General features: G+C 44.5%; 1 pseudogene; it reads right to left on the bottom strand.

Annotated features, from left to right (window-relative positions):
• Positions 1–3,965: 3,965 nt before the first annotated feature.
• Positions 3,966–4,611, bottom strand: LOC101421443 (acyl carrier protein, mitochondrial pseudogene; annotated as a pseudogene).
• Positions 4,612–17,994: the final 13,383 nt, after the last annotated feature.

Genomic DNA, 17,994 nt, shown 5'->3' with positions numbered 1-17,994 from the left:
AGGCCTCGTTCCTCAGCCGCGGATGGTCCTGCCCTCTCCAGTAAGGCCCGAGCTAGGCTACCAGCCAGAGGGCAGAATGAAGACGAGCTTGAAGAGGCACCTGCACGTCTGAGGTCAGAGCAGGTCCCCAGATAAATCCCCCAGAGTTACAGGCCACTAAGCAGAGGTGGAGGGAGGGGCAGGGCAGAGCTCGTCCTGGGCTGGGAGCTGCTCAGCTGCAGACAAACGTGCCAAAGAAGGGAAGTGGGTCCTGCTTTTTCAAGCAAAGCGGGAAAGCTTGATTTTATGGGAAATCACCAAATTTTTAGTGAGATATACAATGATTTAAAATACAAGCACATAACCATGGGGAGAAAGGAGGGCATGTGTCCTTAAGATGCCATGTACGAGGATGTCCACAGCAGGTTTAGTCCTGAGAGTCAGAAGCGGGAAACAAGCCACGTGTCCCTCTTGAGCGCTGGCTCCCTGCTGTCATCCACACAGAGCTGCACCGCCGTAGCCTTAGGGGCATGCCCGGGCAGAAAGGGGAAAGCCTGGTTTCCCATAGAGATTCTGAAGTCTACTTTAAGATAAGGGCGTGGGTCTTGGGGGAAGGATGACAACACAATAGTTTAGGATCTGTGGATACGGCAAGGAGAGGGAAAGGGTCCAAAGAGAATTGGGAGGAAATGATTATGTGATACTTTCTTTTTTTTTTTTAATTTTTTTAAAGATTTATTTTTAATTTTTATTTATTTCTCTCCCCTCTCCCCCTTCCCCCCCATTGTCTGCTTTCTGTGTCCATTTGCTGTATGTTCTTCTGTGTCCACTTGCATTCTTGTCAGCAGCACTGGGAATCTGTATCTCTTTTTGTTGCGTCATCTTGCTGCGTCAGCTCTCCGTGTGTGTGGCACCACTCCTGGGCAGGCTGCACTTTTCTCGCTTGGGGCAGCTCTCCTTGTGGGGTGCACTCCTTACACATGGGGCTCCCCTATGCGGGGACACCCCTGCGTGGCAGGGCACTCCTTGCGCGCATCAGCACTGTACATGGGCCAGCTCCACACGGGTCAAGGAGGCCCTGGGTTTGAACCCTGGACCTCCCATGTGGTAGGCGGACGCTCTATCAGTTGAGCCAAATTCGCTTCCCGTGATACTTTCTTTTGAAGAGTTTCTTTTAGGAAGTTCCTGGAATAATTAACGTTATTGCCACTCTTTTCTTCCTGCACAAACTTTTCCTGGAAGAGAATTACCCTGATGATGCCAGAGGAATGGCACAGCCGTGCCAACGAGGACAGGGAGCGGCACGCAGGGGTGCTGGGCTCTTGCGCCAACGGGACAGTGAATGAACAGTGGTGTGTTTGCAAAGTGAAATACTACTCAGCCATAAAAAATCGAAGGTACTTCTCCTACACAAATAAAACGATGAACCTCACAGGATAACGATGAGAGAGAGAAGGCAGATGCAGGGAGCGCCTTTGCACGCTCTGTTCAAGAGCACGCGAAATAGACCGTAAAAAAGCGAGAAACACACACACACAAGAGCATAGAGAAAGTTCAAGAACAGGAGAAAGTGGTCTGCAGGGAAGACGCCAGCGCAGTGGGGAGCTCTGGGCGAGCAGGGGCAGGGGTGGTTGGCATTGCCTGAGCAGGGGCCAATGGGGCGTTCGGGGTGCTGGAAACGGGCTGTGCAGGTTGATATGTGGCTGTAACACCTGCAAAGCCCCGCTGATTCGATGCTGAAGGGTAGCGCACTTCATGCCCTGTGGCATCTAAGCCTTGCCTCAGTTCTAGAACACGCAAGCGCACACCATAATCCCGTTTCGTAAGGGCACACTTACGTAAAAAGGGGTGCATTCGCGTCGTGGGCAAGGCCTGCAGGCTGGCACCCCCCAGGAGGAGGGTCGAGCCGGGGGCTGCGCGACTCGGGGAGTCAGGCCCGGCCGCCTGCTGCGGGACGTCGCCCGCTGGTCTACGTGTGGCCTGGGTTTATGGGGCCGACGTGGGGTCTGGAAAACCGAGGCGCCCTTGGGAAAGTCTTGCTCAGTTTGCTGGCGTGCTTCCCGTGGCACCTCAGCCAGGGCTCCCCGGACCTGAAAGACCCAAGGGCTCTGAAAACTTCACACTCCCCGGCTATTTGCATGCGGGAAGTTTTGTTTTTAAATGTGGCTTAATGAAGCGTGTGCTTCTGGCGGAAGAAAAAAGACATGCAGGACACACTTTAAAACAGGTGTGCACAGCGGGGCGTTAGGAGGGGAGTGGGGCGTGAGTGTGGGAATGAAAGGAAATTATGGAAACGAACAGGAGAGGGGCCTGCAAGAATCAAAGGTGATTCATGCAACCGGAGCTACAATAGCGTAATGATTCCCTTACCCCTCTCCTGTGAGCCAAAATTATATGTATTTAAAGGGCAATTTTTTAAAAAAGGTAAAATAAGTATAAAATGAACATGCGTCAAATATTTCAGTTAACTCTTTCTTCATGAGGACAACCAGTAAGATGTTACAACCAGTTCAAAGGACAATTCAAAGAGGATATATGTATTCTTACAAAATACATAAAGAATTCTGAAATCAGTTTCCAAACTGATGCAAAATGAATCTGTCTACTGGACCATAACCAATTACATTTTATTGGACACTATTAATTTGCATTTTTCTGGACAAGAATCATTTATGCCATTAGCTTTCTACAACTTACAGAATTGTGAAAAAGCTCAAAGGCAGTTTAAGGTGAGGTGACCTGGGTGGATGGCCCAAAGAGACACCTGCCAGTCAAGGTCTTTTTTGCTTTCATTGAAATTTTTTCAGGAAAGAATTAGTATATAGACATCGCACATACATAACGCTGCAGGCTGTGTGAAACTTATCTGCAGGCCTGTGTTAGCCTGTAAGCCTTCACTTTTCAAGTGCTCCCTTAGAATGAAAAAATGCCCCAGACAAAGACGATCTGAGGTCATCCATTAAAAAAAAAATGCCTTGGAAAGTGGATGTGGCTCAAATGATAGAGCTTCTGCCTATCATATGGGAGGACCCAGGTGAAAAAAAAAGAAGAGAAATTGTGCATGTGCAATGAGCCAGTGCCCACACAAGTGAGCCACACAGCAAGATGATGAGGCAACAAAAGAGAGATGAAGGGGAGAACCAAGGTGAAGCGCAGCAGAAACCAGGAGCTGAGGTGGCGCAATTGACAGGGAACCTCTCTCTCCAGCGGAGGTGTATTAGTCGGCCAAATGGATGCTGATGCAAAAATACCAGGAATTGGTTGGTTTTTATAAAGGGTATTTATTTGGGTAGGAGCTTACAGCTACCAGGCCATAAAGCATAAATTACTTCCCTCACCAAAGTCTATTTGGAGCAAGATGGCTGCCGACGTCTGCGAGGGTTCAGGCTTCCTGGGTTTCCCCCTTCCAGGGTCTTGCTTCTTCCTAGGCTCAGGGTTCCTCTCTTCCTGGGCTGGCTTCTCTTTCCTCTCTGAGCTTACTTCCCAGGGCTCCAGCTTAAGTCTTCAGCATCAAACTCCAACATCAGAAACCCTCATCTCTGCCCTTCACCATGCCTTTTATCTGTGAGTCCCCACCCATCAAGGGGTGGCAACACAACTCCCTAATCATAATTCAGTCATGCCCAGGTACAGATCAGATTACAAGCATAATCCAGTATTTCTTTTTGGAATTCATCAGTTATATCAAACTGCTCCAGGAGGTCTCCAGGATTGAATCCCGGTGAATCCTAGAGGAGAGAAAATGAGAAGAGAAGACAACACAGACAGCAAAAACAGCAGGGCAGGAGGGGAAGGGGGGAGAAATAAATAAATAAATCTTTAAAAAAAAATGCCTCGAGCTTCAAGAACAGCACTTTCCTAATACCCTTTTTTTTCTTTTAAAGATTTATTTTTTATTTCTTTCTTTCCCCTTCCTTCCCCCGCCCCCAGTTGTCTGCTCTCTGTGTCCATTCTCTATGTGTTTTTCTGTGTCCACTGTATTCTTTTTTTTTTTTTTTTGGTTTTACAGATTTATTTTCAAAGGGCAAACACTTAGACACTTTAAATAGAAATCCAAAAGAATTACTCTGTCCAAGTCAGCAACTGATGACAAAATGCATTCTCACTCCAGACACTTGTCAGTATCAACTGAGTCTTCTCTTTGAAGAAAGGTAGTCTGATATTTTATTCATATACCTCCTTCTTCTCTGCAATGTAATCTACAATTTGTGGGCACATTAACTTTTCTGCATCTATATCAGGAATTTCAAACCCAAATTCATCCTCCATGGCCATGACAATCTCCACTTGGTCCAAACTGTCTAAGCCCAGGTCTTTCATGAAATGGGAATTTACTGAGAGCTTTTCTGGATCAATTTTATCATAGAGTTTCAAGATGTAAAGAACACGGTCCTTAATTCCCTCTAATGTCAAAGGGGGCGCGTCACTATACTGGCGGCGTAACTGTGTAACTTCACCTGGAACCTGCGCGAGCACCGAGACCGGCTGTGGAGCTACAAGCCCCGTCCGGATCCCTGCGGGGCACAAGGCAGTGCTGAGCGGCCGAGCGGACAACAGCCTAGGAGCCCGGGGCGGTGGCGTAAAGGCCACGGGCTGGCGGCGGACACAAGCGGAAAGGACACGAACCGCCATGGCTACGCCGACCCAGAATGCACTGCCACTTGTATTCTTGTCAGCGGCACTGGGAATCTGTGTTTCTCTTTGTTGCGTCATCTTGCTGTGTCAGCTCTCCGTGTGTGCAGCACCATTCCTGGGCAGGCTGCACTTTCTTTCGCGCTGGGCAGCTCTCCTTACGGGGCACACTCTTTGCACATGAGGCTCCCCTACGCGGGGGACACCCCTGCGTGGCATGGCACTCCTTGCGCGCGTCAGCACTGCGCATGGGCCAGCTCATCACATGGGTCAGGAGGCCCAGGGTTTGAACCAAGGACCTCCCATGTGGTAGGCAGATGCTCTATCTGTTGAGCCAAATCCGCTTCCCTTTCCTAATACTCTTGCCCACCGGTCAGCAGGAGGGATCATTTCAAGGGTCAGCCTGGTCTTCCAAATGTCTGGAAACCCCCGCCCCTGGCCGCACCTCTTTCTGGTTCCGTGGCTGGCCCTGCCTGGGAAAGCTGGTGTCCCCGTGTCATCGCTGAGAGTCCGTCTGAGGCTCTGTGGATTCTTACAGACGATGAAGGTGTTCTTTTCCTGGTGATTTGACTCCTCAGGTTTCTCTCACGGTGATGGGGAGGCTGGAGTGCAACTCTCGACCCTGAGCCGGGAGGCAAGTTTTCTTTATAGCACACCGCTGTGCAGGTTGGATGTCACGAGTCAACCGATAAGGGTCATTCGCTAGCGCGGGCAAGGGCTGGAGCCCTCTTCAGCCTCCTCAAGTCCACTGGACGACAGGGGGGAGCGCAGCTCAACAACTGCCGGACCCGACCGTCGGCGCCTTCCCCGACGGCTCCCTCGTCTGTTTTGCTCGTTGTCTACTCCTTGGGTTTTTTGGTTCATTGACTATTTTTCTTTCTTTTTAGGAGGCAACAGAAACTGAACCCAGGACCTCCAATGTGGGAGGTGGGCGCTCAGCTGCGTGAGCCACATCGGCTCCCCGGTTGGTGCATTTTTTAAAGTGCTTTACTGCTACTAAACGATGTTGAGAAAATACTGAAAGCCCAAATCCTCAGCAATATTACTTTGTCCAAAAATCAATGTCAACATTTAGTAATAATTGTTTATTTTCTGATTCATGGTGTGAATTCTCTGCTCTTGCTTTACCCTCTTTCTGGGCTGACTCTTCTCAGTATCTGGGAATGGCAACAGGCTAAATTTTCTGAAACTTCCTGAACCCTGAATCCTCTTAGCGCTTTTTAAATTAAGATTCATTTTTATTTATGTCTCCCCTCCCCTCTCATTGTTTGAGCTTGCAGTCTATTCTCTGTGTCCATTCACTGTGTGTTCTTCTGTGTCTGCTTGTCTTCTCTTTAGGCAGCATCAGGAACTGAACCCAGGACTTTGCAGGGTGGGAGAGAGGTGCTCAGTCTCTTGCACCTCCTCAGCTCCCTGGTCTGCTGCATCTTATTGTCTCTCTGCTGTGTCTCTTTGTTGCGTCTTCTTGCTGTGCCAGCTCTCCAGCACTCCACATGGGCCAGCTTGCCTTCACCAGGAGGCCCTGGGCATCGAACCCTGGACCTCCTATATGGTAGACAGGAGCCCAATCGCTTGAGCCACATCCGCTTCCCCCTTTTAACCCTTTTAATACATAGTTTCTTTTGGCACTTGAAAAAATCGGCTTTATGGAAGCATAATTTGCTGTTTAAGATTGTTTTTTAAGACTTATTTTATTTATTTCTCCCCACCCCCTCATTGTCTGCACTTGCTGTGTCTGTTCATCTTCCTTGTTTCTTTAGGAGGCACCAGGAACCGAACCTGGGACCTCCCATGTGGGAGGAAGGAGCCTAACCACTTGAGCCACCTCCACTCCATGCTTTGTCGTGTCTCTCATTGTGCTTTTCCTCCCTGTGTCTCTTGTGTCAGCTTACAGCACTGCCCTCGTGCCAGCTCGCCATCCTCTTTAGGAGGCACCAGGAGCCTCTGCTCCCTGCTTTGTTGTGTCCCTCATTATGTTTTTTCTTCTTGTGTCTCTTGTTATGTCAGCTTGCCAAGCCTACCCGTCGCACCAGCACGCTCTCTTCTTCAGGAGGCACTGGGAACAAAACCAGGGACCTCCCATGTGGCAGGTGGGAGCCCAGTCGCCTGAGCCATATCCGCTTCCCCCATCTTTTAAAAAGCACCCAACTTAAATGTGTTTGAGGTATTTTGACAAATGTTTCCTTCCTTATAACCATGACCACACTCAACGTATGGGATGTTTACATCATCCCATCACCCCCAGAAGTTCCCCCGCCGCCCTCAGCACCTCTTCTGGCTCCAGGCACCACTGACCTGCTTTCTGACACTAGAGATTAGTTTCGTCTGTTTCCAAGTTTCGTATGAGCGGAATCATGCAGTGTGTGTTCTTTGGTGTCAAGATTATTTGGCTCAATGAAATGTTCACGTGATTTTTTCATGTTGTTGTGTGTATTGGTATTTTGCTTCTTTTGATTGCTGTGTTATATCCTGTGTCCAAATATACCACAATTAATCATCTACGTTGTTGGAGATTTGGGCTGTTTCCATCATTTTTCTTCGATTAATAAAACTAATATAAACATTTGTGAGCAGTCTTTGTGTGGACATATATTTCCATTTCTCTTTGAGGCATAGATATAATATAATCACTATACACAATAATGATTATATGGTGATAGTATGTTTAACGAAGAAGAAGACTGCCAAACTGTTTTCCAAAGTAGTTGTACCATTTTGCTTTCCCCCCAGCTGCGTATGAGAGGTCCAGTTGTTTCACGTCCTCATCAGCAGTGAGATCCCCTGACCTTTGGAGTGTCTTTATTTCACTGGGTGTGCACTGACATCCTGTTGTAGTTTCAGTTAGCATCTGCCTTTATGCTAATGAGGTTAAGCATCTTCTCCTATGTTTAAATCTTCCTTTGTGAAACTCTAGCATTCTTAATTTGCAGTCTGGGACTTTTCTCTGTTTTTCAAACAATACTAGCTCTTTCCTCCCCCTGTGTCTGGCTTGCTGTGCTGCGCTTGGAAGCTCTTCCCCCAGATTGCCGCAGGCTGGCAGCTCAGCCTTCAGGCCTCCTCTTCAACGTCACCTCCTCAGAAAGGCCGTTTTATTCTCATCACCTTACCCGCAGTTTCCTTCATCATGTTTTGATCGGTGTGTGAAATGCTCTTGTTTATTTTTTTATCCACTGACGGCCTCCCTTGGAAGGGAAACTCCACGAGAAGGTTAATTAAGCAGCACAGATCAAGAACCAGACACAACCATTCAATCCTCTTAAAACCCTCTAGTCCAAAAGCTGGGATGCATTCTTTAAAAGCTGCGATATGTGATCACTGGTGCCCATTTATTTTATTTATTTATTTATTTATTTATTTATTTATTTATTTATTTATTTATTTATTTATTTCCCTCCCCTTCCCCCCTACCCCGGTTGTCTGTTCTCTGTGTCTATTTGCTGTGTCTTCTTTGTCCACTTCTGTTGTTGTCAGCGGCACAGGAATCTGTTTTTTTCTTTTTGTTGCGTCATCTTGCTGTGTCAGCTCTCCGTGTGGGCGGCGCCATTCCTGGGCAGGCTGCACTTTCTTTCGCGCTGGGCGGCTCTCCTTACGGGGCGCACTCCTTGTGCGTGGGGCTCCCCTACGCGGGGACACCCCCGCGTGGCTCGGCACTCCTTGCGCGCATCAGCACTGCGCGTGGGCCAGCTGCACACGGGTCAAGGAGGCCCGGGGTTTGAACCGCAGACCTCCCATGTGGTAGGTGGACGCCCTAACCACTGGGCCAAGTCCACCGCCCATTGGTGCCCATTTAAAAGTGTTTCATTGCTGCTACTAGAGCAGTGCATGGAACACAGTAAATGATAAACAGGCACTTGCTGAAAGAATAGCCGTTTGGATTTCTCAAAGATTGCACGGGACATACAGTAAACATTATTTGTTGTTCACATGAAATTTAAATTTAATTGGGCACCACCAATTTCACCTGACAACTGTAGGTAGAGAAAGACTTGAACTGAGCGTTTAAATACGACGCTGCCTTAGCAGTCGCAGGGTCGGGATGCAGGGTCACAGGCTAACGGGCTGCAGAAGAGAGGGCGAGCCAGGAGAGCCCGGCAAGTCTGCCAGGTGCCTGTGCCGGGGGCGGGGCTGGGCAGGCAGAAGGGGCCGCTCTGAGCACCCACAGGGGCAGGGCTTGGGAGGATGGTGGGTGTGGGAGGCAGGGCGGCGGTGGGTGTGGGAGGCAGGGCGGCGGTCAGTGTGGCTGCCGAGGGGTGGGGGGTCAAAGAGCCGGGAGGAAGGGCCTAGAGGCCAGGTGGGGCAGGCTACGGGGAGCCTGCGCCAAGGAGAGGGGCTCGGTGCAGAGGCTGGCCTTTCCAGCCCCCTCACAGAAACAGGCGGTCCCGCAAATCCCTGTTGCATTTGTTCCCATCATTTCCTCGTGCCTGTGGTGTGTGACAACTGAGGGAGCAAAAGCAAAAATACATAACTGTCATTTTGTCAAGTTTATTTTAAACACACTCCTTAATATTTAGTAGTCTATAGGACCAAGCTTGACTATTCCTTAATTAACAGTGAATTCCTGCTGTTTAACTTACTTTAAATGTGTGATAAGTGTGATTTTTAGTAATAAAATTCACTTTATTAATTTTTAGTATGTAATAATATTAAATGTGTAATAAGTGTGATTTTTAGTAAGTAATAAAATTAATTTCATTGATTTTTAGTAAGTAATAAATTAATATTAAATGTGTAATAAGTGTGATTATTAGTAACAAATTAATATACGACATATTACATTATTGAGTGTGGCTTTGAAGCCAACTATATATTGCACTGTAAAAGTGAAATTGAATTATGTTCCATGGCACTAGAAAGACTTCCAAATTGTTTTCATGACCTGATGTTTGGAATTTCTGCATCTTTGCACTTTGAGATATCAACAGTTTTATGCTTCTCTCTTTTTGTTTTGCTTCTCAATGACACCACAGGAGAGAACGTGTCAGACTTCCCTTGGTAAATAACTCATGGCAGGCATGCTTGGTGCCTATGTCCCGTGAATGAAAAGCCACACAGGAAAAAAATTGTCCCTATATTCCCTCTTTTTAATATTGTTTTTATAATTACCTGATGTCTTTTCAAAGTTTTGGGGAAGAATCCTGCCATTTACAGATGGGTTGATGCTCCGTTTCAGGCAAATTGGTAGTCATATCGTTTTTTATCCTCATTAGCTCGTTCTATTTTAATGCTTGTGTTCCGTAGACTATCTGTCTTTAACGAATGGCCTGCTGTAGATATAAATTAAGTAATAAATAACAAGACTTTATGTTGTTTCTTATTTATATTGTTTAATGTCAATTTAATGTCTAAAGGGTGTGTTTAAAATTAAATATTAAATTTGTAAGATGGACAGGACCACTTCAGGGTAGCAGGGCTCAGCTAAGCAGAAGTCAACAGCGAGCCCGGAGTTGTGCGTGAGCATACGTGACCGACCCCCACTCACCATCACTCCCAGAGCCTGTTCAATTGTTCCCTTTTAAAAGAAAAAACGTTTTTTCAAAAACTATCTTCTAAAACATAATACAGAAACTCAATTGCCTTATTTAATGGAGACTCCCTGCCATAGTTAGGGGCAGCCCATGGGAGCTTGTTTCAGCAGGGAGAGTGGTGATTAAATTTGATGTTCATAATAAAAAATATTTTTAAGGCTTTTTGTTAAATAGCCATGAATACAGAAAACAGCATAGTGCAAATGCACAGCTTAACGATTTATTGTGGGCAGACATTCTTGAAACCGCCGCCCACAAGAACAGTCTCCAGACACCCCACGAGCCTGCACACGTCCCAGCACAAGCTCCGTGCCTCCTCCAAGAGCAGGCACCACCTCGGCGTTTACACTCGCTTTTCCGTACACTTTTGATCACCCCGTCGTGCAAGACTAAACGCTGTAATTTAGTTGTGTCTGCGTTTTGTTTTTTTTTTAAGTTTTGCCTTTGCGCCTCAACCTATAGATTTCCCATTCGTTTCTTTTTTTTCCCTCTTGTAATTATCCGTTGTACAACCATCATAATTTCTCCTGTACCTTCCCACAGCCTGAACTTGCTTATTATAGTCTCCTTGTAGCATGTTTCTCTGTCCTCTATATTCCTGTAAATTGGTGCTTGGATCCAATTCAAGTTCGATTGTTTTAGCAAGACTATTTCTAGGTGGTGGCGCGTAGCTCATCAAAAGAGCCATATGGGGAGCGGCTGCAGCCCAGTGGCTGAGCACCTGCTTCCCATGTATGAGGTCCCAGGTTCAATCCTGGTACCCCCTACAAACAAATGAAAAAAAAACAACTCTCATGGGGGAGGGGGATCAGGTGTAGCTCAGTGCTTCAGCACCTGCTTCCCATGTACGAGGTCCTGAATTCAATCCCTGGTACCTCCTAAAAAAAAAAAATAATGCCGGGTTGTCTTTTTGTGTGCTTGCCCTGCATTATGAATGTCCAAAGCCCAGATGCTTTAATTCATTAGAGATAAAAAAAAAAAAACAGCAATATTCCCACTCTCACATTCCTTCCTCAAATATTTGTTGGAAACCATTTACAAAGAGAAACTTTGTGTTTCTATTAAGTAGTGATGTAGTTCACATAGGAAAGGCAGGATGGATATGACTTTTATTTACCACTTTTCCAAATAAATAATTGGTTTCCTAGAATCTTCAAAGAGACCAAGTAGCTTTTTGTTTCTTTTTCCCAACAGAAACGTCAATGAACTTTGGTTCACACACGCCTCCCCCTGCGGGGTGGCGATTGGCTAGAAGGCGCTCCTCCAGGTCTCTGTCCCTCATGGTGCAGAATAAAGCTAGACCTTCGTTGTTAAATTACTCAGTTATCAAAGAACAATCAGCAGCACCTGGTAATTCAGTGCCCGTAAGGCACCGAAGGGCAGGGAGTGACAGCAGGTCAGGCTCAGTAAATACTAACTCAGCATTACCAGGACCATGTCAGAGCAGTTTACTGGGACTCGCCTTCCACCTTCACTCATTGCTCCATTCGTTTTCTCTTCAAGATTCCTAGTTGAATTTACTTATTTTTCACATCCCATGTGGTCTATCTAAAGTGTACAGTCAATGGCTATTAGTATAATCACAACGTTGCACATTCATCATCACAAAAAATGGTAGAACAATTTCATTACTCCAAAAAGGAAAACTCCACACCTCTTAGCAGTCCTTTCCCAGCCCTGCATGACCACTAATTAAATGTCATCTTTATAAATTGATTTATATTTATATTTTATATGAATGGAATCATAAATATGTTACATGATATATTTCCTAATAGCACAATCATATAGTATTTGTCCTTTTGTGTCTGGCTTGCTTCATTCAATGTAATGTCCTCCAGGTTCATCCATGTTGTCATGTGCTTCACGACTTCCTTTCTTCTTACAGCTGCGTAATATTCCATCCTGTGAATACACCACAGTTTGTTTATCCATTCATTGGTTGATGGGCACCTGGGTTGTTTCCAACTTTTGGCAATCATGAATTAAGCCACTATAAACATTGGTGGGCAGATGTCTGTTCATGTCACTGCTCTCAGTTCTTCTGGTATATACCCAGTAGTGGTATTGCAGGGTCACGTGGCAAGTCTATATTCAACTTCTTTAGGAACTGCCACGCGGTCCTCCACAGTGGCTGTACCATTCTACATTCCCACCAACAGTGAAGAAGTGTTCCTATCTCTCCACAGCCTCTCCAGCACTTACAGTTCTCTGTCTTTTTAATAGTGGTCATTCTAATAGGTGTAAAATGATACCTTATTGAAGTTTTGATTTGCATTTCCCTAATTGCTAGTGACGTTGAACATTTTTTGTTTTGTTTTGTTTTGTTTTTGCTATGTGTATTTCTTTGGACAAGTACCTATTTAGGTCTGTAGCAGTTTGATATTATTGATGTATTTCAAAAAGAAATATTGGAATATGTTTGTAAACTGGTCTCCTCTGGGCATATGAGATTGTATTGTGCCAGTAAGGTGTTGAGTCCCGCGCCTTGGCGGGGGGCACTCACAGATGAAAGGCAAAGGACAGAGCTGGAGCATTTTGATGTTGGGGGTTTTTATGTTGGAGTTTTGTTGTTGGAGTTTGATGCTGAAGTCTTAAGCTGGAGCCCTGGTGTATTAGTCATTCAAAGGGGTGCTGATGCAAAATACCAGAAATCGGTTGGTTTTATAGAGGGTGTTTATCTGGGGTAGGAGCTTACAGATACCAGGCCATAAAGCATAAGTTACTTCCCTCACCAAAGTCTACTTGGAGCAAGATGGCTGCCGACGTCCGTGAGGGCTCAGGCTTCCTGGGTTCCTACGTTCCTGGGGCTTGCTCTTCTCTGGCTTTAAGATTCCTTCCTTCCTGGGGCTGGCTTCTCTTTCCTCTGCGTGCAGACTTCCCAGGGCTCCAATTTAATCAAACTCCAAAATCAAAACTCCAACATTAAAAGCCCCAACTCTATTTTTTGCCTTTTATCTGTGAGTCCCCACCCATAATCATAACTCAATCATGCCCAGGTACAGATCAGATTACAAGTATAATCCAATATTTCTTTTTGGAATTCATCAATTATATCAAACTGCTACACCCCGGAAGTAATTATATCAAACTGCTACACCCTGGGAAGAAAGGCACCCTGAGCCCAGAGAGAAGCAAGACCCTGGAAGGGAGGAACCCAGGAAGCCTGAACCCTCACAGACGTTTGCAGCCATCTTGCTCCAACACGTGGAAATAGACTTTGGTGAGGGAAGTAACTTATGCTTTATGGCCTGGTATCTGTAAGCTCCTACCCCAAATAAGTATCCTTTATAAAAGCCAACCAATTTCCAGCATTTTGCATCAGCACCCCCTTTGGCTAACACCAGGTCTTTTGCCCGTTTTTAAATTGGGTCATCTGTCTTTTTATTGTTGAACTGTAACATCTCTTTATATATCATGGATATTAAATTCTTATCAGACCAGTTAGTGCGTGCGTTTGGGTGTGTGCCTGACTGTGGATTTATGTTTTATATGCTTAGACCTCCCATAGATAGTTACCCATATCAATGCTAAAATTGCCTCATCATTTGGAATACTCTTCAAATTGACTCCCAAGTCCTCAAAAGGTTTATTTTTAAAATCTTTTAACTACAAGGATCTGAGTATTAAAAAAAGAGCACAAAGGAAATAAGAATTTTCCACCAAAAGGGTTTGGTCTGGCTCATTTCAGGAATTTCATTTTGTAGTCTGTGTGTACTGTATTTTACTGGAAACTGAATTGTGCTTTAATATTATTAGCGTATGCCGATGTGGGTGATGGGATTTACTAAAGACAAGCAGAATCTGAATGTGACTCTCAGAAACTCCGCCTGATTTTAAGAGAAATAAAAGGTAGCCAGACAGCTCGAAACTGTCATTCTTGCTGGGAAATGGCCACGGCCAGCCTTGTCCAGTGCCCCGCTTTGCTCCAGGTGATTCGCAGCTAGACTCTGACAATGATTCACTGTTGCTGGGGCACGATGCTGTTTTGCATTTATTTATGTCCTCAAGCTGCTATCCTACATGGCAGCTCCCCTTACTAGATTCTATTTTTGACTGCTTTGAACTGCTTAGTGTAGGAAAGTGCTTGGATTTTTACTGAAATATTTTAAACATACAGGAAAACACAAAGAGTAATGTTACAAACATCCATTTAGTGACTTCCTAGAATCAATACATTTTATTATTTTGTTATATTTGCTTCAGACCATTATAAAAAAGAAATAATGATTAAATATATAGTTCCCCCTTTTCTCTACTCCAGTCCTATTTACCTTCCTCTGTGGCAAAAAGCAACCACTATTCCAATATTGATGTATGTCTTTCCTATGTATGTTGTTATGCTTACTATATATATATATATGTGTATATATATATATGTAGTACTATATATATACACACTACTATATATATGTAGTACTATATATATATACACTATTATATATATATGTAGTACTATATATATATAGATATATATATATCTTTCCTATGTATGTTGTTATGCTTACTATATATATATGTAGTACTATACATATATACACTACATATATATATGTAGTACTATATATATATATACACACTACTATACATTATATATGCATGCAAAATGTTTAGAATCGTGGTACATTTTCCTTTTATAGAAATGTAATCATATTGTATTACATCTCATCCACCAGCTAGCTTTTCTCACTTAACATTTTGTTTTTGGAATCTATCTATATTAATGTATCAAGTTCCTTTTCACTGCGGCGTAGTAGTCCATTATTTGAATATGCAATAGTGTACTTAGCCATTCCCTTATTAATGGACAGCTGTGTTTGTTTTTTCCTCTTACGGCACAATGCTTCAGTGAACATCCTGGAATATGCACGGGCGAGAGTTTATCTAGGGATAGACAGAGAAGCAGAACTTCTGGGGAACTTCAGTAGTTCAGGCCAGATTCCTCTGGTTTGGTTAAATCCATTTACACTGCCACCAGCAGGGGTTGAGAGCCCCTGTTGCCCCCTACTCAGTGTCATCAGACTTCTAAATTTTTGCCAAACTGATGGGCCTGCAATGGCCCTTCATGGATGTTTCGTGTTTTATTTCTGACGGCTAATGAAGTGGACATCTTTCATGATTGACTGGCCGTTCCGTGGTCTGCAGGGCGGTGCTCCTTAACCTGTAGGGTGGCGATGCCTGCCGGGGGCTGGGGGTGTCGGGATGGGAGCGGCCGCCCACTGGCCCCGGTTCTGGAGTCCCTCGCTCGCCCCCTGCCCAGGTGCATCTCTACCTTGAATCTGTGCATCTCTCTTCTCTTTATCCTGAACAGTTCTGGTGTCAGGAATCTGAGAGAACACAGGGAAGACAAACGATTTAGAGGAAACATGGCCCCCAAAAGCTCAAAGTTGATAATAAAAAGAAAGTGGTAGAGACCGTACCGTCCACCTGAGCTCACGCACTGCGAGACGCCCATCTTGCCCTTCGGATCGAGAAGAGCACGAGTGCGATTCTTTCACCAGAGAGCGAGCGAGGCAGCCCGGGGTCTAGACTGGACTTCATTTGCACACTCCATAGCTCTGCTTTCCAGGCCCACCTCCCTTGAAGGCTTACTCTTTCTTTTCTTCAAAAAAAATTTTAATTGAAGTATATTATTTATACGTGAACATATCTAAACAGTAAATGGGTAGTAAAAGTTGTGAACTTACAAAACAGACATGCACATCACTGTACAGGGCCCCCTCCATCACTCCACCACCGCCTTGCATTGCTGTGAAACATTCGTTACAAATTATGCAAGAGCATCGTCAAAAATTACTACTCTTGGGAAATGGCTGTGGCTCAGTCCATTGGGCTCCCGCCTACCATATGGGAGGCCCTGGGTTCGCTTCCCATGGCCTCCTTGTGAAGGCAGGCTGGCCTGCGCCTGCAGAGAGCTGACGCAGTAAGATGATGCAACAAAGGGAGACAAGCAGACACAGAAGAACGCACAGAGAATGGACACTGAGAGCAGACAGCAAGCAAGTTGTGGGGAGGTGGATAAATAAATAATCTTAAAAAAAATACTACTACTCACGATAGTCCATATCTTATGTTTGGTGTATTTCCCCCAACCCACCTACTGTTAACGCGCTGTAGTGGTATAATAGGAGTCACTATTAATTCAGCCCCCGCCTCATACAATCCGTGCACAGGGGACTCTCGTGGCTCTTAGTTTCATCACAGAGTTGTGCCGTCATCACCTCAGTCAGTTTTAGACGTTTTCACTGCTCCAAAAGGAAAATCCCGTCCCTCCTTACTCCCCTGCTCTTGTTGACCCATAGGGTTGATAGAATATCTTCTTTGCTATTGCTGCAAAAATATTTCAATGTTACTGTTAACCATCATCCATAATTTACATTAGTTGTAATTTTCCCGTGTATCACCATATTCCTAACACTTTGTAAAAGAAGAACATTCTTACACTTATACTTTTATGTATGCTATTAACCACAATCTTAGTACATCACTGCAATCATCGTTATACAGTCCCTAGATTATCCTCTAGCTCCCTTTCAATTGACATTTATGCTCCTAGACTTCCCCTTTCAGCCACCATCAAATTTATAAATCAGCAGTATTAGGTGGTAACTAATAATCACTATCATGTGTTACCACCAACTCTATTCATTTTCACACTTTCACAATAAACCTTATTAAAAATTCTACATACATTAAGTATCAGCTTCTAATCTCAACCCACATTCTATCTCCCAGTGACTTATACTCGAGAGTTTACCTCTGTGTGTTTACTCATCATATTTGGTTCATGTTAGTGAGACTACACAAACTTGTCCTTTTGTGTCTGGCTTATTTCACGGAACTTAATGTCCGCAAGCATCATCCATGTTGTCATATCCATGCCAATTTCATTTCTTCTTACAGCTGAATAATATTCCATGTTTGTATATGCCACATCTTGTTTATCCATTCATCAGCTGATGGACCCTTGGGTTGTTTCCATATTTTAGCAATTGTGAATATGCTGCTATGAACATAGGTGGGCAAATGTCAGTTCATGTCTTTGCTTTCAGTTCTTCTGAAATTACTCCTAGTAACGGGATTGCTGGATCAAATGGCAGTTCTGTATTCAGCTTCTCGAGGTGCTGCCAAACTGTCTTCCCCAGGGGCTGCTCTATGTTGCATTCCCACCAACAGTGGAGGAGGGTCCCTGTTTCCCCACATTCTCTCTAGCACTCGTAGTTTTCTCTTTTTGTTGTTGCTGTTGTTGATCGCCATTCTGTAAGGTGTGAAATGGTATCTCATTGTAGTTTTGATCTGCATTTCTCTAATAGCTAGTGATGTTGAACATTTTTTCATGTGCTTTGTGACCATGTGTATTTCCTCTTTGGAGAAATATCTGTTCAAGTCTTATGCCCATTTTTCTTCTTTCTCTTTTTTTATTTTTTGTGGATTTTTTTTTTTTGCCCACTTTTAAATTACACTGCTTATCTTTTTATCATTGAGTTGTATGATCTCTTTATATAACAGGGATATCAAATCCTCATTGGATATGTGGTTTCCAAATATTTTCTCCCATTGAGTAGGCTATCTTTTCACTTTCTTGGCAAAGTCGAGCACAAAAGTGTTCGTTTTTAGAAGGTCCTATTTATCTATTTTTTCTTTCGTTGCTCGTGCTTTGGGTGTAAGGTTTAAGAAACCACCACCTACCACGAGATCTGGGTATACTCTTGTTGCCAGTTGCTTCAGGAAGCTGATTGAGGTGTGTAATTAAGAATGTGGCTCTCATATCAGGGCCTGGGTGTGACTTCAGGCTCTGTCACTAGCTTGGTGAACTTGAACAAGTTTCTTAACCACACTAGATTGTTCTCCTATAGAG

This window comes from Dasypus novemcinctus, chromosome 31 (genome assembly GCF_030445035.2).
Source record: "Dasypus novemcinctus isolate mDasNov1 chromosome 31, mDasNov1.1.hap2, whole genome shotgun sequence".
In the NCBI taxonomy this organism is placed as follows: Eukaryota; Metazoa; Chordata; class Mammalia; order Cingulata; family Dasypodidae; genus Dasypus; species Dasypus novemcinctus.
The sequence above is the reverse complement of the archived record's forward strand: the minus strand, read 5'-3'. Positions and strand labels throughout refer to the sequence as shown.